The 25,479-nt window shown below is 42.9% G+C and overlaps 1 protein-coding gene across 1 annotated transcript in view; it reads right to left on the reverse strand.

Moving 5' to 3' along the window:
* Erc2 (ELKS/RAB6-interacting/CAST family member 2) overlaps positions 1-25,479 on the reverse strand; it is a 681,609-nt gene that overhangs the window by 223,630 nt on the left and 432,500 nt on the right.

A 25,479-nucleotide genomic window follows, 5' to 3' on the forward strand; every position in this document is an offset into this window, starting at 1 on the left:
CAGGAGAGCAATGCCAAGGGCTAGGGACTGGGCCCATGAAGAGGAGGCTAGGGTGTGAATCCTCGACATCCTCCCTAGTGCCTTCTCCTGTGTCCTCGGCACCCCTCCAGCAACCACTGTGACTGAGCCCTGACTCCCAAGCCCAGCATACTGAGGAGCACAGACGAAAAGAGAACTAGATGATGAACAGCAGAAGTGTCGGCTGAACTATCACAGAAGCAGATGAAGGCAGCTCTCCGCCAGCCATTCTTCCTTCAGGCCTCACAGAATGGTGCGCTCTCCTCCTTCTCCGCTCCAAGAAAGTCATGCAGTAAACTTGTAGCTCACCACTTTCACTGGACTAGTTGTCCAGCAAGCCCCAAGAACCCTACTGTCTCTGCACCTCCAGCTTAGAGAATGCAGGCATACATCACTACACCTGCTCCTCCCCCATATGTGCTGGAGAGCTGAACTCGGGTCCTCATGCTTGGACAGAAAGCGCTTTGCCAATGGAGGCACCGCCAAAGCCTGTAATTGCTTCACTAGAGAACACTCTCGGAGAAAAACATAGTTTATATTAATGCACACCATTAAATAGAACTAACTGCTAAATGCCCTTATCCAAGCGTGTGCGCGCGCGCGCACACACACACACACACACACACACACACACACACACAGAGTCTGGTGGCAAGTGTTTGCATGAAGAAATGGCACAGCATTCTCTGAGTATTCCAAACACAAAGACTCCATTTCTATGGATATGACAATTTTTAATAGACATATAGATGGATGGATACATACATACATATATAAACATAAATAGGTACATAGACAGATGGACAGACACATACATAGCTACATAGATAGATAAATTGCAGATTCCAGGTCTTTTAAAGTTGTTCTTCACTCCAGATGAGTAGCTAAGAAAAATGAAGACCTGAAGCCCCGTGGCTGCGGGGCAGGACTCTCTCCAGCATTTTCAGCCATCTCCTCAAACACTGCTTTATTGAAAACGCAAAAATTTGACCAAAAAAAAATTGGATTCCAGGCAGGAGGTAGCCAGGTGGTAAGAACGGATGGCAGGGTGTCCATGGGACATCATCAGCTACAAACCCAGTATACGCCTTCCCTGTGGAAGTACAGCAACTTTCAAATACATTTCTGACAGCTGAACTTTCTTCTGAGTTGCCAGGAAAACTAAAAAGGAAGAGGAAGATTTCTCTTTGGCAGTAGGAAGGAAGCAAAGAGCGGCACTGGCAGCATAGGAAGAAGGTCAGTGGTCTTTGGGTAGTAAAGAACTCGCCACTCAAGTGTCCCTCAAGAAAGCCAGTTTAAGTGGTACCTGGGAAGTCAGGTAAAGGAGTCGGGAGATGCAGCAGGCCTAGGTCCCTCAGCTAAGACAGGGTCTGCTTTGCACAGATCAGTGGCGTTCAGTTAAAGCATGACCACTGTGAGCTTTCCTGGGGCGCTTGCAGCTTCCCATAGTCACATCTACAAGAAGCCTGCCAGGCCCAAATATCTTCCCCATCTATAGAAACAGATCCACATTGAATAAACCAAGGTGCTGAACTCAATACAGTCTTCTACCATCCCCAGTGTATGGGAGGCAGGTTCTACAGGACCGCAGACTCCCCACTCTCATTCTAAACTCTTTGAGAAGAATGTCATTTGTGTCTCTTTTCTAACTCCCGCCCACTGGGTAACCCTGAAATCCCATGGGGCTCACTTAAGGAGTTTTGTTCTAAGATTCAAAATAAAGACTAAAGAGACTGGAAGACAGTTCAGCCGTACAGAATGCTTGTTCTGCAGTCATGAGGACTGGAATTTGGACCCTGGCACTCACATAACAAACTAGGCATGCCATGCATGCCCATAACTCTAACTCCAAAGGGGCAGTGAAGACAGGGGAATTGCCAGGACTCACTAACTTTTAGCCTACTCAAGAAAAGGCAGGCACCAGGTTCAGGGAAAGTGAATAGGCAGAAAGTGATACACACGGAAGCTTAACCTCTCTCCTGGACACACATACTCTCTCTATCCCTCTCCTTCTCCCTTTCCCTCCACCCCCCATCTCTCTCACACACACTGAAGCTCACAAAAGCACTTGCGCAGAAACACAGTACATTCATGAAAACATTTTTGTTGAAACTAGAAATGGAAATTTGAAAACTTCCACTTGTCCATTAGAAGGAAATTGACTGAAGAATTGAGTACATTGACAGAATGGGGATCAGGCTAGCTAAAAGATTAAGGCCAGATGAGAAAGTTCCTAGACTCCAAGACATTATAAACAGGCACAGAGAGCAACAGGATGATACATACAATCTTAACTGTTTATGTAAATATAAAGCCCATTTGGAAACACAGAAACATAAATGGGAAGCTGTGGAAATCTCACACTGGTCTACTAGTGTGACTAGCTAGTGGGGGAAGAAAAACAAGTGTGAGAATGGGATTGGGAGAAAGGAAACTCTGTGTGTGTGTGTGTGTGTGTGTGTGTGTGTGTGTGTGTGTGTGTGTGTGAGTAGTAGTAGTAGGAGGAGGAGGAGGAAGAGGAGGAGGAGGAGGAGGAGGAGGTGGAGGAGGAGGAGGAGAAGGAGTACGTGCAAGAAATGCACTGATAGACATTAGACATAAAAGGCACAAATCAGTGACTTCTGCCCAATCAAAACACGAAGCGTTGCCCTCCCAGGCTGAGGGGTCACTATCTTAACTTCTCTATATGGGGAGCATTTCACCCCCTCTTTACTTCACAGACACTGTTGCTGCAATGATTGATTGAATGCGAATTTAATTAAGAAAGCAATGCCCAGGTTTGTTTGTTTGTTTTACCATACCCCCCTGAACTGTAGGTCTAATTTTTTAAAATGCTTTTTTTTTAACAGTTCATGCTGCTCTTGTATCAGCAGCAGACAATAATTCTCATCTGTATTCTGCTTTAGTCTAAAATTTAAACCTTTTTTTGGCTAAGTATCTAGTGTAGTGATAGCTAGTCTTGTCAGTTTGAGTAGTATAAGTCACATGTCTCCTATTTAACCTATTAGGAAAGTCCTATGTTCTTGTCGCTTTCACAGATGAAGAAGCTACCCAGAGTTGTGGAGCTAACAATGTCAGAGCCTCAGTTGGTCCAGCTCACAAACTGTTCCTTCCCATTTTGGTCCTTCGCGTCTACACCATGCCAATCAAGCAGAGAAAGTATTGTAGCATTCTTTTTATTGCGCCCTGCATTCTCCTCTCTCAGGCAGCTGTAGCAAGATCTACAAACCTCATGACACAGCTGTGTTCTCTGTTCCAGGCCCTGTAATCAAAAGGGAACTGAACAAGATGATCCTGGGCATCAACTTGATGGAGTGTTAGAGACCTAAACGCACATGAGGGGACAGTCCTGGGGTAAACTATCCATGAGGGTGTCAAGATGCAGGGGAGAGGACCTCAGTGTGTCAGGCTCATAGTGGCAACAACGTGATGAACTGAGGACCGGCCAGGAAGCCAAACACAAGGTCAGCAGGCACCTGCAACCTTCCTGTAACTGCCTGTTCTCAATATGATCGCCTTCCAATTATGAAGTCTTGTGAACCAATCTATTCTCTTTGGCCAAATTGTTTCTTGACTCTAATATTCTGAAATATTATTGTCTTAAAGACTCTTATTCTAGCTGCACATACTAATTAGAGGTAAGGACAAGAATGACAAAAACGAGTGACAATTAAAATCAGATTTTAAAAAAGAAATGGGAGAGAAAGACAAAGAAGCAAAAAAAATGTTTATGTCATTTAATGGCTCCCCTGAGGATGGAACTCCAGGAAGCATGGGCAAACTTAAAACAAGGCAAGGCCGAAGTTAAAGCTCCCGCCATGCTCCTACTTCCTATCTCCTTTGGCACACCATTTCCTTCTCAAAGACGAATAAAAAATGGAATCTGAACATTTAAAATTAAACATTCAACATAATTGCCACAATTCCAGGGAGCATTGTATCCTTCTAGAAGCCTGTACCTCTGCTGTTAGACACAGGAACATTAGGGCCAATTTGGTGGGGTGTCAGCTGTATTTACAGTTTGGGGTAATATAAAAACATATGGAAACCGTGAAAATCGACTCCCAGGAGGCTAGTGTCAGAGGAAACCAGCATTCCACAGTCTGGCCCGAGGTTGGGGCAATCTGCCCAAACAATATACAATCAGAACAACCTCCAAGCATAGGGGCACTTGGTCTGAGCAAGACCTGTTTTTAACTGCATCTGATCTGGAACTGGACTACAGCAGTTCAGACATAAAGCGGGGGTATAACCGGGTAACAATCTTACATGATCATTTTTCAAATGAGAGTAGAGAAATAATGTGTTGGAGTTTTGATTCTTTGCTATGAGAAATCAATCGAAAAATGCTGCTAAATAATAAAACGTCTCTCTGTGTTTTCGGAAGTCGGAGATCATTTGAAATGCTGTGCTAAAGGCTATAAAAATATTTCTGCTGAATGAAATAACACTCTGACATGGAGGAAGATTTTATCCCCACTCTACACATGAATAAATGGAGGCTTGCAGAGGTGATTTGCCACATGTCATTCGGTTTCTAAGTCGGGAGTAGAGAATGTAAGCCATTGTTTCTGGGATGCCAGAGACCACAGTCTTATCTGCTGTACTACAGCAAAAGTAAAATACGAGATCTTAGCCACAAAACTATACAGAGCTTACTAACCAGGCCTAGACACTCACTTGGGAAAGTTAGCCATCTTTTCCTTATGGAGGAAGTGAAGCACCAGCCTCAATACAACCAGTTGTTCTATGTAATCATTGCAGCATGTGGTCCCACTAAAATGTGGCTTATTAGATTACCCCCAAAATAATTTGGACTGGTATTGAATTAGATATACTGAGGCACAAAAAAGTTACCATGAACCTATCATCCGCAAACGGTAATCGGCTATGCCCTTACAGCCTATGTGCTTTGGTAACACAGGCATGGTCTGGCCGGCTGAGAGCAGGGCATCATCCTGATTGTATTTCTCACCTGTAGCCTTAAAACGGGGAGAATGGAATTCTAAGTTCATGCCATTTGCTGGCCCAGTTCTTCCCTTGAAGCTGCCTGCTGGCTTGAGGCTGCCCTTGGTCCTTAACAATGCACCAAGTTCTTCCCATATGGTCCTCTGTCCAGTCTACAGTATGGATGTTTAGTTGCTTTTGTTTGCTTGTTGGTTTGTTTTCAAGCTTTCAGGAGACTGGCTCCGTCCATTCTACTAACATGGCGCCTCATATCAAGTCATGGGAATGCTACACTGGTACCTATGTCACATGACAGACACACCTGTCACATTTGTCATATTCCATCCTCTGGATGTGAGGCACAGACACTGGCCATACTCAGGTTGGGGACGGTTATAAGAAGGTGAGAGTATTATGGGGTAGATATCATGGGAACCCTATGAAAATTCTGTCTCCCCGTACACTACCCAACTGAATTATGTATGGAGATGGCCCTTTCTGTGTTATAATAGAGTAGCTATTAACCCCACATGACTAGTGAATGTACAAACATGGCTACTGAATCTATGGAACTACTTTTATTGTTTGTTTGGCTTAGTTTGGTTTTTAGAGAAAGGGCTTTTCTACATAGCCCTGGCTGTCCTGGAACTCACTCTGTAGACCAGGCTGGCCTCAAATTCTAGAGATCTACCTGCCTCTGCCACCCCAGTGCTGGTATTAAAGAACTACTTTTTAAATATCACAAATGTCACATTTGATATTTTAACTTTAAAGAGTCACAGCATACTAGTGGCTAGACAGCACACAGGACATCAACTAATGCACAAATTCCATGCGAATTTTAAATCTTGGTTGTTGTACTATGCTATCAGAAGTTTTGCCATCTTTTTACTGTTAATTTTAAACAATTATCAGGAACTGCTCGCCTCGGTGTCTACTCAACAGAATTAACTTTCCATTGTTCCAGACTTTTTCCAAACCATTTTCATCAATACAACCTAAAGAATCTTAAAGGCCTAAGTGGCAGCTGAGAAGGAATTACAGAAATTTATGCACTCTATGCTTTCCCAAGTAGTTATCCCCATGGCAACACACTACAAAACAAATGTCTGTTCTTTCCGCTCTTCTTCACATAACTCAAACCTCCTCGCTTGGTCTGATGCGAAGGAGTAGAACACCACTTCCTCTGAGACGGCCTCGGCATGGCCAAACCGGTTCCAAATCTCATAACACCACTGTTTCAGAGCGCCATGCTTTTCCTAACTGGTGGTTTCCAGGCAGTCTTCTAAAACCACTAGTTAAAGATCTGTCCATAGTTAGAAGCAAAAGCGTGAAGAGGAGAGGAAAGCGGAGGCCTGAAACCCTGTGGGCCCTGAGAGCACAGACATAAAGAGTGCTTACTTAACACCGTCATAGGATTCCTCGAGATGTTTAATATAAAATTACTGGGAAGCTCCGAAATGAGACAGCACCATGTGCTCACTGCTTTCTTGACCCAGACTGCTTTGACTTGCTGAGTCATCTGAAGCATCAAGCCTGAGAAGCAGATCTTCAGTCAGCTTCATGAACTTGACAGCGTACCCCTCCATAAGTCTGCCCCATCCGCCACCAACGGTGCTGGCTACTTATACATTTCTTTAAACCTTTGTATCTTAAATACGTTCACAATTTTAACTGAGCAAGATTTCAGGAAATCACATTTCTTCTGCAGATTATGACTTCATATAAAAAAACAGAGTATGAATACATAAGTGATCATTAAAGGTATTTTGGGGGCTGGCAATATAGCTCGGTGGTTTTCTTACTGTACAAGCTTGATGACCCAGACAGGTGGAAGGAAAGGACCTTCTCTAAACAGCTGCTCTCCTACTTTTATATGTACTATCTATGATTTGTGTACATTCACAGCAATAAATAAAGGAGTAAATTTTAAAGGATACTCTTAAATTTAAAAAAAAAATCAGCATGAGATTCATGACAAAGACTTAGGCCCCTGGCTAGAAGCAACAGAACAAGCATATGCAGCTTCTTGTTACACATGAGGAGACATCCACTCAGAGGAATCCACCAACAGACACACTTTTATTTGGCTGCTATAAACTAAACAAGGCTCTCAGGCCTTGAGGGATCTGTTGAGCAAACTGGGAATTTACCAATTCCCAGGGTTCATCAATTAAAAGCATTTCCGATGTCTTCCCTTTGTTGGACATCCAAGCAAGAAAATAGCCCCATCTGTTGTGGTCCAGGAATTTTTTACTAACCAAATGATGGTTAGTTCTGACTGTCAGCTTGACTAGATTAAGAAATACCAGGGTTGCTTGGTATAGGAGGTCCTTCTGTTTATGTGTTGCTTTCATTGGTTGAAAAGAAACTGACTTGGCCTTTTGATAGGGCAGAACTTAGGTAGGTGAAGTAGACAGAACTGAATGCTGGAAAGAAGGGCAGGGTGGCAGACGCCATGGTTCTCCTGCCTAAGACGGACGCTGGTTAGAATCTTGCCGGTAAGCCATAGTCATGAGGTGATACACATTAATGGAGATGGATTAAACTGATATGTAAGAGTTAGCCAGACATAATGGGCCAGGCAGTGTTTAAATGAATACAGTTTCTGTGTGATTATTTCAGGTGTAAGCAACTCGGGTAGCTGGGACAAAGGACTTGCTCTCCTTGTAACAGCTGCTGGGAGGCACATCTTCAGATGTATCTGTGAAGACAGTTCCAAACAAGATTGACTAAGAAGAGAACACCTGTCCCTCGTGTGGGTAGCACTACCCCACAGGCTGAGGTAGGTCCCAAATGAATAAAAGGGAGAATGAGAAAATGAGCTGCATGTTAGAATATTCTCTTCCTGCTTTTGCTTCTGCTGAGGTAGCAGATGAGGCCTCTCGGTGGCATCATGAGTCATTCTTGCCTGCCTTCTCCACCATGATGGATTCTATCCCCTCAACTAGTGAGCCAAAAGAAATCCTTAAGTAGCTCTTGTCCTATATTTGGTCACAATGGTGAGGAATACTCCAAGAATTTGAACATAGTTAACTTTTAATCTTTTTTTAAGAAAGCACAGCCCTCACCAGGATAGGTTCTGCTTGGATGCAACATGTGCCTTGTTCTTGCTAGGATGAAACTATAGGGTCCACATAGACTCTGAGAGTACCAAGCTAGAAGTAAGCCTCTGATAGGCCAAATGGAGAGTACCAGGCTAGAAGTAAGCCTCTGATAGGCCAAATGGAGAGTGGCTTAGGGTCTGAGGATCTGTGTTCACACCTTAGATTGGCAACTTATTCATTGAAAAAGCTGGAACAAGCAAGTTAATTTCTCTTTTATAAATACGTTATCTGTGTGATAGGATATGGGTAGTCACGTAGTATGTAATCAAAGAAGAAATAAACGAGTTCATGAACAAAATGTATGATTCAGTGGGGTTCATAAATGCTGCTTTAAAGTAATTTTAATGACAGAAAAGACTAATAATATCTTCTGTCCTCCTCACATCTGGGCTAGTTGACTTCTGGGTGGTAGATACCTACTAATGACTGACAACTGTTAGACCAAGCTGTTGGAAAGAGAGTTCCCATCCTCTAAGTCCTGTACCCCAAGACTCACACTGTGCTGTGAAGATGGCTGTCTCAAGTCCTGTACCCCAAGACTCACACTGTGCTGTGAAAATGGTTATCTCAAGTCTCACAGTATCTCAGATTCGATGTTGACATCTGAGACCTCAGAGAATGCAATGGGACAGACCCAGGGAGTGAGGGCTTTGAGAAGAGGCCATGTGGCCTCTACACCATCGTGAAAGTAATAACAACATGGAATGCAACATTTTCTGTCTTGAGTTCAGGGAACAGACTTCTACTCTGCACTGTAAGTTATAACCACTCACCTCCCAATCATAAGATATACCCAGGCAGCTCTCAGTCTACCTGTCCTGTATGGGAACTGATGCATGCCTAAAGTTCCAGATGTTTCTATGATTTCTCCATCAAACCTCTGGATATACTTGCGCCACAACAACCAGAAAATGTCAAAGGCTGGTCCAGACTGCCATTATTTTATAAATATTATAGAGAACAGAGAACATAGATCGCCTAGCCTGCATAGGAACCCATCCGTGTTTCCTGATGAGAGTACATAACAGACATCATGACTCCCCAATATGAATTCTTTTTCCTAAATAAAACCATCATTTCATAAAACACAATTTTCCATCAAGAGCCATCATAGGCTCATTTGCTCTCTGCCCCTCCCTATCTCTGTCCCTCACTCCTCTCTTATAGGACGCATTAAATCTCTACAATTCCCCATACTTTTTCCAGTTTCTACCCAGATGGCAGGACTTCTAGAGCTTGTAGACATAATGTGTTCAAATCCAGAAGAATTTAGTTCTGTCTAAAATCCATAGCGCAGCCACCAGGGACTCCCACTCAGGTTGGGAAATAAGAAAGCATGTATCATTTTTACTTCTGTGTTTTAGGACTAGGCAATGCTTATGCTATACATGACATCCAATTTGATCCTTACAGCCACCTTATAGCATGACAATCGCAGTAATGCATTGCTGAATGATGTAGAAATGTCCTGAGAAATGAAGTTAGGCAATTTTGTTATTATGCATGCACCAAACACCCATATATACTCTACAGGAAATTATGCACATAAGCTACAGAGTATATTCCATCAGGTGTGAAGTCCAGCATCGGTCAGCATTCCATTACATGCTGTATGACTGTTCAGACCAGAATGATGGTGCTGAGATAACAACTCATTCGGATGTTCTTCCAGGTAGAATCCATGCCGGTACGCTACATTCAACAATGCATGTCATTGGCCTCGCTTGCTTTGTCATTCTCAGCTTTCTGTCACCCACTACTTTCCTACTGTCATAACTAGCCAGGATAACTGCCTCCACTGCAGGGGGGAAAGCCCACTGCTTAACGGTAAACGTGTTAAAACTGCCACTGCCACCCTCCAAAACCTGCTTGTGCCGAGACGTGCAAGCTCGTCACATGCCCATTCCCTACAACATAGGACACACACATGTGGGTTTCATAGCCTCTTTCTAGTTTAGCTCTCTCCTATAAGCCTAAGCCATCTTTGTGAAGGCACCTCGTCTTTAGGCAAAGTCTCTGTCTGTTCCATATGCACTACACGCCATCTGAGGCTCTGTGAAGGCAAGCAGAGGAGGCCTTCTACAACACCAAAGAACCCATGTATGCAGTGAGCGGCTGGGCACTGGGAGATGACTCAAGCTGGGCAGGGTTCCCATGGGAAAGTGATTAATGGCTGTAGCTCTAACCCCATCACAAAGGAGAAGGAATGAAAAGTCAGATCGTATCCACTGCTGCTCTTATGCCAGCAGCAATAAGTCATGCTCAAATTTTACCCTTGTAAAAACTCTCAATAGCAATTATTAAAAGAATATAAATACCTAAGATATCAGATAAAGTAGGAAAGAGGAATTCCTTTGTAAAAAGTGAGTCTCTTAATCTCCCAGCACCACAGTCTCACGCGACCCACTGCAGCTCCATTTGCCGGTGTAAATCTCATTCCTTCTTGCATGTCACGAAATCAAAATTCATGCCTCAAACAAATTAGAAAGCAAGAAGAATTTTCCTGTTTTTCAACTGATGGATTAAAAACTTCTATAAAAATCAACATAACAGAACCCCTGGCTGTGATGAAAGCAGCATTCTAGCTGATGGTTTGTATGTGGTCCTAGGGTCCATGTGTTAACACTATCTCCAGTATAGCAAGCAGCCAAAGGAGGTGAGGCAGAACAGAAGATGCTATACCCATGGGTACCATCCTTCTGGGGGGGGGTGAAGGCTGTTAGCTCTGGAGAGGATCTGCTATGAAAAGATTCTTGTTCTCTCTTCTCTTCTGCCTTTAGCCATCAGATGACACAGTAAGAAGGCCTACATTATAACAGATGTTAGCACCTTGACTTCTCGACTGTGAGAAATAAATGTCTTCTCATTACAGAACAGTTACGGTATTCCATCACAGCGGGAATAACGCTAAATGACCTGGAAAATAAGGAGCTACAGCCCTAAAGCTTTCAGAACTCAAGTCCTCCATTGCTTTGCTTTTCTTTTTAATGAGATCATTTGAATGTTTGTAAGACTTTATTTTATGTGTATAGATGATTTGCCTGGATGTATATCTAGGTACCATGTGCATGTCTGGTACACAAGGAAGCCAGAAAAAGCCATCAAATCCTCTGGAACAGAACTTACATCTAAATATGAATCATTTAGAAAGATAAGGTTACTTTTCCTCCCTCTCTCCCTTCCTTATTCCCTTCCTCCCTCTCTCTCTCCCTCCCTCCCTCTCTCCCTCCCTCCCTTCTTCTTTTACTTCTTCCCCTTTCTCTTTCTTTTGCATTCTCAACATGGAAATGAATGAAAAGGATTATAGCTTCCCTGGTTATTGGCATCTACATTCTTTATGGCTGTGTGGATAAAACTAATTAAGGAAAAAGTCCTGGCAACACCCAAGAACATGATAGCCCATAAAAACAATCATCATTACCTGGTGACTGAACTGTCGGTAGTGGAATATTTTATGATACAGAATTACAAATCTCTGTGAACCAGGAGCATTTCCAGGCCAATTAATCAATGGAACTTTTCTATGAAAACACATCTTGATTGAGCTATTCACATGTGAACCCACAAGCAGCAATGACTAATTACAAGCTTCAGACCTGTGAAGTTTGCTGAATGCTTCTCCTCAGGCCATTAAAAACACCCAGACAAACTCGGCAGAAGAATAAATTAACTAAAGAAAGTTATAGTCACAGAAAGCAATCCATCAAAGTGTGTGACCTTTGCACAAGAATGATGCATATTTATTTGACACCGTAGGCTCTCCTATACTTCCCCCTTTGATGGGTTGGGTAATTCCCACTACCAATAATGAGAGATATGTGCTAAAAATGAATAGCTGCTAACTCCAGCCATCTGTGCATTCCTGGTACAAACAGAATTGAATGTCATCACTACCCTATTGGATTTCTTGGTAATGCTATTTGCTGATAAGAACTTTGAAAAAAAAGTTTTCTTTTTCTTGCTCATACAAGGCCTGCCCATTGCCCTTGCAGCATAAAGAAGTCCATTCTACTCTGAATTCAGGCAGCCCCTAAGAGGTGGGGTGAGATAAACCCATGCTTATCAAGATAACTGTTTCCCCACTCAGTATAAATTGAGACAAAGTATACCCAGACTCAAATGATTAAAACGTCCAGATTCTTAGCAGGCTAGCTCATTACTTTTCATCCCTCTCTTGCCAGTCCTGAAAGCTAAGTAGCTGTCCTGTCTTAAGAGCCTGTAGCTATCACTTCTAAACAACCCCTCTACCCAAGGACTAAGCTAAAATGGACTTAATTCATTTTCCCTTTATGAATTACTGGCTGTCAAAATTTTGAGAAAGGTCTTGAGCATTAATGGAGACCTTTAAAAAGAAAGATCATGTGCTAGAGAACCTGAGACAGTACGCTGGGGAGTCAGAAAAGCTGGGTGACTGGGAAGTCAGCAGTCAGTTCTCCAGTGTTTACATATGAAAGGAGATGCTGGTTTGACTTCATCACAGCCAGTGGCTACAGAATAGAGAATGTGCCATTCCTGGGCCTGGAAGCTCTATGCCCAGGTCTCTGGGCAGCTAGCTCATCTGCAGTGAGCCACCTTTCCAAGGGCACCATCACCTGCCCCTTGCGGAGGGGACTTCAGCTCCACTTCCGAAAACTCCAAAGTCTAATGATCAGGTGGATCACCCTTACTCAGGGACCTTACAGAAGGCTGTGGTACTTAGGATCCTCCCTTAGGTGTGATCATTAGATCTAATTTTATATGACATTCGATGACAGAACTGCTAAAAATATTTATTAGCTTGGCTAACAACTAAAGAAAAAATGGTAATCACAGCTCTCCAGAGAGGCTCTTTACATTCCATTTTATAGCACTATAAAATGAGGTCATACCCCACACATTTAAATGGGCAAATTATCTGGCTGAAAGTGGCTCAGTGCCTCGATAGACAAAAGCAGCTAAGGGGACGTTCAAGGTCAGGGTTCATTTCAAAGACAGTGAGGATCTCACCCAAAGGTAGGAACCCTTTACTTCACATGAGTGACTGCAAGTATGAGCATGTTGTTTAGGGGTGTGGTGCTTGGTAAGCTGCTTATAACACTACCTATCACACCCACAAAAAGCAGTGTCAATATAGAGCTATCAACTGATCATTTATAAGCAACGTATTTAACTTATAATAGCACAAAACTCTTTAAGAACCTGATTTTTAAACTTTGACCTTCATTAAAAATACTACCAAGTATAAGACAGAATTTTGTAACAGAACACATTAAAGATAAGTAGTTATTGCCAGTATACAGGAAAAAGTAAGACAGTAAATGAAGGTCTAGTATCCACAACATATAAAGAGCACAACTCAAGAAAAGAAAAATAACAGTTCGATTAAACATGAACAAAGGATTTCAAAATACTTTCATTTCAAAGAAGATATACAGTGGCCAATGAGACCATAGAACTACATTCTATATCATTAGTCATTAAAGAAAGCAGGTCAAAACCACTGCATACACTGGGATGGCCATGATCAAGAAGGTGAATAACAGCACATTTGGGTGAAACTGGAGTGAATTCATAATGATTATGTGTTACTGGTGCAGACATAAAATGAAAAGGCACTTTGGAAAATAATTTGCTGTTCCTCGGAAGTTAGTAAGAATCAGCACAGACCAGGGACTCCGCTCCTCCACCCCACTGGTCAGAAGATCCCAAGCTACTGTTTTCATGGTAGTTAAAAAGAGGAGACAGCCAGGAAGCTGATCAAAGGAACAGGTGCACAAAATGTGGTGTCTCATGCAATGCAACATTCTTCATCGATAGATATTAAAAATCAATCAACAAACACTGCATACATGCAATGCTGAGTATATGAAGTGTCCAAACACATAAACCCAGAGGGACAGCAGAAGAGTCCACAGAGGTTGGAAAGCAAGAGGAATGAATGGGGAGCGGGTGGGAGCAGCAATACTAACTGTGCGTGGGTTTCTTTTCCGGGGATACAATTTTAATTCCAGAATTAGATAGTAGAAATCGTTATATAACCTTGGGGATATAGGAAGACCAGCTTTTAAGGGGTTAATTTTTTGTTATATGCACTGGAACTTTTAAAAAGCACGCATACTCAAAATAAAACAGAAGTTCTATAACCTCTCAAGCTACCCCAGGAATCACTCCCGCTAAGGAGTTTTCATTAATCTTTCTAGAAATATGTTAGGCATGGTGTAAACATAAGCACACAAGCCCCTCTAAAATGAGAGAGCACAAATCTCTAAGATTTATAATCCGCCTTGGGTATCAGGCCTGTCAGGACCACAGTCTGTGGCACAGAGAAGAGGGATGTCAGGAGAGAGCGATGTTAGGAGAGAAGATGCTGGCAGGAACTTGAGACCACCCTCCGGAGAAATGAGGATCTGCGCCTTTCTGGAATTTTCAAACAGCTCTGCCTGGATATCCCACACACACATCTTAATACACTCCAAACTATATCTCCACTGCCCCACACCCAGAGCCGGAATCCCTTCCCCCTTCTACCCCCCATCTCCATCAGTCATTCCAGATTAGGAGAAAAGAAGACTAAACCCCTTCTTCCTTGCACGCCATACACAGAGGATCACTAGGCTCGGCTGTGTCATTTAAATAAAGTCTATCAAAGTAGTCCCTTTCTTTGTACCCTTTTTACTACCATCTTATGGTGTGACACTGAAGTAGCTCCCATCTGGTTTCTGGTGCCAATCAAAGTGCTTAGCTTTCCAGCTTCCCTCATCTTCTTATCCATCCACACATGATCAACTAATTAGTATCATCAACTAATATTCAGAGCACTGACCATGAGCCAGACACTGAGAATACAAAGCTGAAGAGGGAGTGGTATCCCTCTTCAACGTTTAAGGAAGCACGGAGGCAGGAAATAGAATGAGGTGCTTCCTACAGGAACATTAAGTATATAAGAATGCAAGAGAAACCCCTGCCTCTTGTCTACTAGAAGGTAATATCCAAAGTGGGAATTCAATGATGAACAGGCAATGAGAAGAAAAAGAGCATTTGCGTTATGTTCGAAAAAGCACATTTCAATGCAGAAAGACAAGAAATGGCTAGCAAGCGCAGGAAATGAAAAGAAATCCAGTAGAGATGGACACCATTTATAAAAAAGGGCTAAGGAAGGTGTCATATTCCATATCTGTGATATTAGCATGCAGGAGAGACAGAGGTAAAAAGGTCAAGAGTTCGAGACCACTTAGAGATACATAGTAAGTTCTAGACCAGTCTGGGAAACATAGTGAAACCCAGTATTTAAAAAAATAAAAGAGGAACAGCCTGGAGAAGTATTTCAGTGGGTAAGAGTATTTGCTGACCTGATTTGAGACCCCAGCATCCACATGAAAAGGTGTAGGCCCAAAGCAAGATAGCGTGGGGACAGAAGACTCACAAGGGCTTGCTGGCTCCCACCATAGCTCCAGGTTCAGTCAGAGACCCTATTTTTAAGGTGATATTTCCAGGAATGCTAGAGCAAGGCACCTAAGGTTCTCCTCAAACTTCCTTCTGTGCACATACACCTGGACACAACCATGGACCACACTTAAACGCACGCACTTTTTAATTTAAACTAATCTAACCATAAGAACGAGTGTTGTGCCTACAATGCATTAAGATGAGACCTGAAATCAACCAGAATCAAAGTAGGACTAAGTGTGAAAAAAAAAGTTGTGTACCATGTGGGGGAATTGTTGATAGTCTATCCAGTGTAAGATAAGGACTACAGGAACACCGGTGCACTGAATGCTCTCCCTGGCTTTATATGGATTGGAGACAGACTGACAGTAGACCACTGGTTCTCAACCTTCCTACTGCTGTGAGCCTCTAATACAGTTCCTCATGTTGTAGTGACCCCCCAACCATAAAATTACTTTGTTGCTACGCCATAACTATAATTTTGTTATCAACATCTGTGTTTTGCAATAGTGGGGAGTCGAGATCCACAAGCTGGGAACCACTGTTTTAGAGGCTCCTGCCCACCACGGTAGGCAGGAACGGGTAGAACAGGGCAGCTCACAACGCAGCAGCTAGGAAGCAGTGAAGTGCACCTGTGCTGACGTCTTTCTGCTCTTCTCATTGTGACTCGAGGCAGTGCATGGCACCAGAACACTCACAGAGAAGGACAGCTTTCTCTCTCTGGAAACATGATCACAGGCACACCCAGAGCATCCTTCTGTAGCCTCCGAGGAGCTTCCCATTCCAATCCAACTGACATTTACAACAGCGTAACATGACGATACACAGAGAGCAAGCGACCTAGTGTGTCTGGATGCTCATGCCTCAGACAGCCTGGGTTCAAAGCCATAGTGACCTTGACTAGATTATCAGTAGCCTCAGTAAGTCTCGATTTATTCATTTATCCACTGCAAATTAAATACTTTCTATGGAGTTGCTATGGTGATTAGAAAAACTAAAAAACAAAAACTTTACATAGAGCCTGGTCCGGAGAAAGTATGTAATTCATGGTGGCAAAAGTTTCGAAGAAAAGCACTTATCATCTTTTTACAAAATTACAACTGAAAATATGGTTCAACTGTACTTGAAGATAAGGTCTTGACAAAGCCGCATGTGTTTTTAAACATTACAAAACTTAGTTACTAGCTCCTGAAAAGGGCCTAGAGACAGCAGCTAACAACAGTAAGGATGCTGAGCAAAGTGAAGTTACTCACTCGGCTCAAAACATCTTCAAAGCCTGCAGAAAGGCCAATGTCTGTGGGAGAAGAGGAGGCAAAGCAAGCAGACTGACAAACAACAGGCAGCAGAGACCTCCCACTCTCCCCAGCAGCCCGGACGGGAGAAGCCAGCACAGACCCTTTCCATCAGGCAACAGACAAAGTCATTAAAGCTTCAAAGTTTAAAGTTTAAAAGTTTAAAAACAAAACAAAACAAAAGGCCCCAGCTCTGTAGGAAGAAGAGCATACAATCTGATGGCATGATACCTGCCCTCTGACCTGAGGCAAAGATGCGGACCAAGTGACCCCACAGTTGGTCACTGCCCTTCCCTCTGCCCTGCCAGCCCTCCCCCCTTGTCTCAGGCAAGATCAAGGCAGACGCAGACATCGCTCTGCAGAATGGCAAGCTCTCCTCCAGAGTTGTTTTGTTTTTACTTTGTTTTGTTTTCCCAAAGGAAAATCATCATCTATCACACCAGAGGCCTTCAGTTCTTTCCAGTGCTTTATGCTACAGGGATTCTCTGATCACACTGTGTGGGGCCATGTAGAACTGTCCCAAAAATGATTCCTGGAAGAAGCCGAAAACCCCTCCTAGAAATACATCTTTTCTCTTGGCTGCCTCCCCAGAATCCCCGCCGGGAACCATCTTAAGCAAGCAGGAGGATGGATGGCCCAAGGTCTTCCCCCATCTCTGCCGTTCATGAATCTTGAAGCGGGTCCAGAGCTGATGACTACCTTCTACAAAGATGCTGCCTCCATGGAGGCCACTCGCCAAGCCCATTCACACTCACTTCAGAGAGAGAAATTTCACATTCCTGCTCAGGAGAGGGCAAGGACCAGACCTACAGCTCGAAGAAGACTGCTTGGAGTGCCAACACAAACAGCTTCTCGGCTTCCATTGTGAGACGCTTTCATCAATGCTCAGAATCCTCTGTTACAGAAACAGATTTCCACCCCAAAAGAAGCACATTAGAGAAGTCCCCACGGTTTCTGGGGTGCTCGGGCCAAACCAATTCATACTAAATACAAAAAGTTTTGCTGTGGGATAGGACAGAGAGGTTAGACGCTGCCCCAGGGAGAGAAATGGCTGTGTGCGAAGACTGTTCCACAGTTGGTAGCTGTGTAAAAGCGAGACAATCACTTCTAATCCTGAGCCTTGGTTTCCTCCTTGTAAAAACAGGACTGGTGACGTCATCTTTCATCATGCTGCTGCTATAGGGGAAGCAAGAGATAAGCCTTACAGAATGCAGAGCACCGTGCCTGGCATCAAATAGGTACTCAGTGAAGACTTCCTTAAGTTCTGTTGCTATGACCCGCAGCAACAACCACTGGCTGCTGAAGTGTAGGGTGCGACCACGCCTTTTTCATCACACAGTAGTTTCATATGCTTCTTGTTTCTCCTCTAGCACAGTTATTATTGGGAAAGGGTAATTATTCTTCCAGAAACATGGGAAGCATAATACAAAATTTGGTTGACTTCGATAGCCTTTGTCCTTTAAAAAGGCAAGATGGCTCAGCAGTCAAGAGCACTGGCTGCTCTTCCAGAAGTCCCAGGCTTTGATTCCCAGCACCTACATCTTATTCCACAAGATATAATATCCTCTTCTGGCTTTCGTGGAAACCAGGCACACACATGGTGAACAGACATACATGAAAGCAAAATTCTCACATACATAAAAAAACATCAACATAAATCCTTTCTACAAAAGTATGTCTTCCTTATCACCAAGGTGCCTGCTCTGCTCCCTCCTGTGCTTACCCTGTTTAGGCATCAATCTTCCTTCTACCATTGGTTTCTTTCCCTGCCCTTCATCATGGGGAGACTCCTAAATGCCACTTACAACACTCCGAAAGTCCATAATATCTCTGTTGAGTATGCAAGGGATTCACTGTCTTGTCTGATCCTTCTTGTACATTTCTCCACCTCCTCCAGGGCCCAGCAGACCCGCCCTTTCTTTTGAGGATGCCTTGAATATTCTCACTTCCTTCACTTTTTCTCGGGCTCCTCAACTACTACCTCATCTGTTAAAACATCGTGCATATTTCTGGTCCTGAATAAAGACCATCACATGCTTTGAAACTTCCCTGAGCCTCCCCTCCCTTGAATGCTCACAACACTCATAGATCCTGCCACCCTTTGCCACATACAAGACCAAGCTTCAGTGTGTCACTCTAATTTGCCTACTAGGTGAGGCTGCTTACCTCCCCCAAAGCATTAGAAAGCAGGCTGGTTAAGCTTCTCTGTTCTTAGTGGCATCTTGCCATGCTTTCTATTCCTGCTCCTATCTCCTGCAACAGTGAGATGGGAACTGTCTGCAGGTAGAGCGTACGGAAGTCAGGGGAAGATGGGAAACTAGGATTCTCAAGAAAAAAAAACATGAATTTCTTGTTGCATCACAGAGAGGAGTATGGAGAAATCAGTCAGGATCCAAGTGGACACACAGCATGACACTACTCTATACAGAAAGAACTGTAGAACCCTCCCCACCACCCCCCTCTCACTGCCTCGGCAACTCACATTGCACTCTGTGCACACAACACAACAGAATCTCTGCCTTTCCGTGGCTTACATTATTCACGACTCACACAATATGTGTTGTGTCATATTTATGGAGCATCCACAGCTTGCAGAATAAGTCACTGCCTGAGAAGATAGAGTGAAGAGACAGCAACCAAGTGGCTGCGTACATGGTCTGTGTTCCAGTGGGATGCTGCAAGAATGCATTGTACAGCCTCAACCTGGGCTGGCTGAGCTCCAGCAAATAGCCAATGAAGGAAGTGACATTTAAACTTCACTTGACCTAGGAAAAAAATGAAGTTATATCCATACTTCAAGCCTTACACTAAGATAAATTCCAGATGGTTCAAAGGCTTAAATTCAAAAAGTCAAACCATAAAAGTACTAAAGGAATGTTCGCATCCTTTCAAAAATGCATATGTTAAAATCCGAACCCACAAGGTAATATTATTATGAGGTGGGGCCTTTTGGAAGTGATGAACGAGATTAATGTCCTTATAAAAGGGACCCAAGGAAACTTGTTTGCCCCAACTACATTGTGAGGAGAGAGTGAGAAGGTCCTGGGTTTCAGTTAACAGCAGGACTTCAGTGCACAGAGACTCTGATACCACTCTGACCTTGGATTTGCCACTTTCCAGAGCTGTTCATAACAACTCTCTGGGTTTTTTGTCTTTTTTTTTTTTAGATTTCTGTTATTAACAGCTAATTGGCTGATTGTATTTTGTTATAGGATCTGGAACAGACTGAGAAAGATATTAAAACACTGAAAGAGACCTCAGGACAATTGTCTGTATGGTCTTGTAGTATAAAATAGAATTCTAATGATACAAACTTTTGGCAATATTAGTAAGACAATGTGACAAAAATAAGAGCCGTTTCTAAACTGATTCTATATAAGTAAAGCCAACAGCAGTTATGGAAAGGAAAGGGAGTGAACATTTAAGATTGAGACCAAGGATGAACTTCCCCAACATGCAAAGAGTTTCTCCTACAAATCCATATGAGAAAATCAACAGAATACTATGGGGGAAGTGTAAATATACTCAAGAATATCCACTTGTGCTTGTAATTAGACCAAAAGAAGTCAGCATTTAACTAAAATGCCATTTCACTTGCCCTGGTGACAACACAGAAGAATTGGAAACATACACTCTCAGTCATTTGACAGACAAATGCCAAGGGGATGTCAAGGATTTTAGTGCCTGTAGAGAGCAACCAGCAAAGTCCAGAAAGATTAGAAGTATCCCAGCAACTTCACATCCAGGAACTTAACCTCCATCCCCATCCATTCAGAGCACAGCAGACAGCACCTTTTTATAGTTACAGTTCCAACTATGCAGGAAAAGAAAGGATCGGGCATACCTAAAAGGCTTTTGGGAGGCGTCTGGCACATGAAATAGTACGCAAAAGGAAAAAATATTTTGTGTTCAGAAAGGGAAGATCTCAGATATATTTATGAAGGGGAAAATGCCAAGGTTCATATCAGTGAGCATTCTATCACTTGCATAAGTGTTATATATATAATGACTATCTGTTATATACAATCATAATAATTGTATATTATATAAAATACTATCACTCTGCTTCAATGTCTTAGGATTCTTTTTCTATGGGCGGTCTTAGTTACAGTGTCAAAGCTGAAATTCACTTATTATCTGATAAATGTTTATAGCATAGTTAGAGGAAACACATAGATGGAAGAATACCCTGAATATGGGATCAAGCCTCTTTTTTTAAAAAAAAAAAAATCTGATCTTTTACTTCATGAATACAGAAAGGCAACGGCTTAGTCATTTAAGTGGTTCCAGAAAAACTTAAAATGTGTCCTAATAGAAGACAAATACTGAATGAATTCTTTCATGTATACATATAAGAGAGTCATCTCCATGCATAGGATGGGTTTCATATCTTCCCTGGCATTTGCCAGATAATGTTTCCAATGCTTCTGTTAAAAAGTCAACTTCTTGGGGGCCTACTGAAGAGCTTGGACACTTTATTGCAGCCACTTGGTTTTCTGATTGGAGAAACAATGACAGCTATCTGGACAGGGGTCCTCTCTTCCCTCTTGAACTTCCTGCTCTCACCTGTTACTCTTGGCATGAAAATCTTTATCACGGCCAAACTGTAACAACTAAAACTGCTTTCATTAACAGGTCTCTCTGAGCCTGCACTGTATTCCATTTTCAGTGAGAATCATGACCCCAAGCCTGTGAGGGATGAGCCATGACATATATGTCTCTATCTTTACACATAAAGAGACTTGGGCATATGTCCTGTCACATATACGAAATCAATGATGACACTACATTTTGGAATGTAGTCTAGCTCTTTTCTTACATTTATTGTTCTAACAATAGATAACAACATGAAAAAACTAGGAATGAAATATTAATATAATGCCTGGTCTAGGATAGACAGACAAGAAACCCAAGTGCCATGATTCTTTATCTAGTCAGGAATCCCTAAAGAGTCCCTACTTAGCATGCTTAGAAGGTGCAAGAGTACCCACACTTGGCAGAGTGATAGGGTACCTATCTGCCAATTACCCAGTGAGTGCTTCTCACCAAGGCCCCTTCATTGCAGGTTATCAGGAGATTCTCCAGCTAGCAATTACTATAGCCAGCTCATTCCCTCCACGGTAATTATCTGTGAGCAACGCAGCATGCTGTCCTTGGAACCATCAAACTGACAAATGATTAAATAGCAGGGGCTCTGTAGTTAAATTTAAAACCACTCTCTTCCACTTCAGTTCACGCACCCCAGTCCAGCCACAAAAATATCCCAGTGGCCAACGCCAAAGGCCAGGAGAGCCCATCCCATTAGGAATGATCCCATCTAAACAAGGTGGTCCTCGCCTAGTCAGGGTCTTCCAACACGGTTTTTCCCAAGACCTGAAGTGCAGATTTGCAAAGTAGTTCTCTACATGAAATTCTGCCCCACCCCACATCAAAGTAGTTGCTATTTTGTCTTTACAACTAAAGACTGGAGCCTTACACAGAGTAATTCATTACTTCCAAGCACAGTGGCAATCACACTCCCCCTTTCCCTGAGAAGAACTATCTTAAAGAATAAGCAACAGTGCATACAGCTCTTTATGTGTCAACAGGAGCAATGTTTATACTACCCAGGTTGCCAGCCCTCAAAATCCAGGAAACTAGCATTGAAGCATAGGCCTCGTCATTCTTGGGCTGAAAAGACCAGTTGTAGACTCCAAGGGAAACCCACTTCCATTTCCAAGACCTCTCTATAGTCTCTGAAATTCAAGTTTTACCATGAAAACGATTCTCCAAAATACACTGCATTTCCAGGGGTTGGGAAGTTAAAAAAAAAAAATGCCGTTTCCTATCTCCAGTAACAACAGTCACCCCCAATGAAAATCCTGCTGGGCTCTGGTTTCCCATCCTCCCTATCAGGTGGACTTAGTTTAAATTACAGTCTGTTTCATCTATTGGATATTAGGAGATAGTAAAACCATCGCAATCCCCCCCAAAGGGAACTTCCCAAACCTTTGTTCAATGTAAAAATGACAATGTATTTTCTTCAGAGGCAGACACGCAACATCCTCTCACTTTCAAACTGGCTCACAACCCCAGTGGCTTCACAGAGGCTCTGACGGGACACAGGATGGAAATTCCAACCCTCACTGAACACGGAAGAAACATCCAGCCCCTAGGTCGTCAGGTTTCCCTACAACTTGAGCCAGCATTGTGGGTAATGAAGTGATAGAATTCACATTTCATAAGGGAGGCTGTATAAAGGAAATATGATATTATTTTTTTGTAGAAAGTGATTTATAATAATACCAAGAAACCAATTTTTAAAATTCCTTCCCCATCTCAACATTTATAGGAGAGGCTAACGTATCTTGAGAGATTTACTATTTGCTGATATTCGTCCATATGGTGGCACCAAGCAAATGCTCAGAGAGGGGAGGGAGAGAATGGGGGAAAGATTTTGGGTAGAAAAGAGCAAAGAGCTCTGCTAATTTGGTATCTCTCCATGTGGACTGGACCTGGGGAGGGCTTCCTGGAATGAACTCTCGCCCTTGCTGCAGTTCTAACAGACCTACAGCTTAGGAAATGGCTTCCCTTATGTTTGGAAACAAAAGGAAGAGCAAAAGATCTCAACTACTATGTCAGTTGTGTTCCCTCCATCTTCACTGTGTTTGCGAGTACAGAAAGAATGCTGGAATAGCAGTTCCGGCAAAAACTAAAACATAGAAACACTGTGAAGCATAAAGTCCTGGTTCCATAAATCAGAGCCGGCTCAACGAACATTCACCATGGCAAGTCCCACTGCAGCCAGGCTGGGTATGTACCAGCACCCACCCCTGGCTACACCTCAAAGGTTCAAAATCATTTCTAAATATAGACCCTACTTTATGTCTGTAGGAGCTGTAAATCAGAGAAAACAACTTTTTCCATCCCCAGTAAAATATGTGCACCCAAGGAAAACTTGGGATTTCTGGCTTTCTACCAGCTTTGCTTGGGCATAACACTTTCTGACACTTTGCTAGAGACATCAGCATCGATACAAGGCAGATTTGAAGAGGGAAATTATTTTTTGACCTGTGGATAACCCCTCTAGCCTCAACAGAAAGGGAAAGGGGGCTAACAGACACCCAGAAACCAGTTTTTCCAGTTATTAACATTGGAATAAGTTGTTTTTCTTGGGGACCAAAATCCTTCCTTATAGGATGTGCTGGCCTTTGAACCAGTGAGCAGAGAGGTCAAGTGTGTTTTGTTGTTATATTCCCATCATAAAAGAACTCCCAAGAATAGTCCATGAGAAAGCAAAAAGGGAAGAGCAGAAGGAAGAGGGGAGGGAGGAAGGGAGGAAAGGAGGAGGAAATACGAAACAAAGGAAGTGAGGGGAGGAAAGAAGTAGCTTGGACAGAGATTTACCCTGCCACCATTTTGTCTGTGGTTTGTTTTTCTTGAATTTTCAAATACCTGGCTTGATGGAAAAATATTTCTTTTCTTTGGATTTCCAGTCTAGTGTCTAACACAGCCAATTGAGAACTCATGAGGATGAGGGAAGGGACCAAGAAAAGGGAGAGAAAGCTAATAGAAGGTCTTTCCTTCAAGAGCACACATTCAAGAACATCTCTGGCCTGGGGAAAACACTGTGGTTCTAGAAAAGATGCTTGAAGATCAGGTGAAGGCCACTGGAAGAAGTACCACATGGCTAGGAACTGGAAGAACAGCATCCATGCTGGGCCACAGGTGGTAGGGCCAGGATGACCCCCCCCCCCCAAGCTCCACACAAAGGCAGAGGCCAGCTGCACAGCAGACAAGTCCATTCTCCCAAAGCCCCTGGCACACACTCTCTACACACCATGCTTGGGGAAACAGCACATGGGACAGAACTGTCCAGCTTTCCTAACTGAGGGACTTCTTAGAACTGCTCCAACGGTAACTTTGGCTGGAGTCGTGGAAGTCGGAAGAAAATCAACACTTACTCACTGGCTATGTTAACACTGGTGAGTACTCAGCTTTTATGAACGCCAGTTTCTTCTTTTCTGACATGGAAGAGATTACAGTCCCAACCTTAAAAGTGGTAATTAGAAGAGGCTACTAAGTCAAATGTTATCATTTCAGCACCAGCACGTGGTGACTGTTATCTATAGATACCATTCCTCTTTTTTCTATTTCTGTTATTATTGTTACTACAATAATTATCAACCTGTACCATAAGCGTTAAGAAGAAGAATATTATTCTTCAATGTTAGGCCACTTTTGTCAGCTATTTTCTAAAATGCCAGCACATACAACTGGGACCAGCACACAGTAGATGCTCCCTATGTTTTAAAGGAGGCAATGAAACAAAGAATTGACTCTAGCGAATTGTGGGACAGTAAAAGAATAGCTAGGTGGTTTTCATTTTATGTCTTAAGCAACAGGTCTCTGAGGTCTGGGAATGGTGACTTCATCTTTTGATAGAAAAACAAGGGATTGAGAGAGCACAGTACTCAGTTGGGAGAAATGTCACAAATAATTTATTTGGGTAGAAAAGTTTGAAGTAACACTGCAGCAATGATTTTCGCCTGCTGCCAGGCACCAACCACCAGCTCAAGCCATTCACAAGGAGATGTGTGATGTCTGTCACACACAGCACATTCGTAGAACACATGATGCCCATATGCAAGGCAGAGCCGATAAGATTTGTTCCAAAAGCAACTCCTTCCCCTCTGCAAGGGGACACTAAA

This window comes from Arvicola amphibius, chromosome 12 (assembly GCF_903992535.2).
Source record: "Arvicola amphibius chromosome 12, mArvAmp1.2, whole genome shotgun sequence".
NCBI classification, from domain to species: Eukaryota; Metazoa; Chordata; class Mammalia; order Rodentia; family Cricetidae; genus Arvicola; species Arvicola amphibius.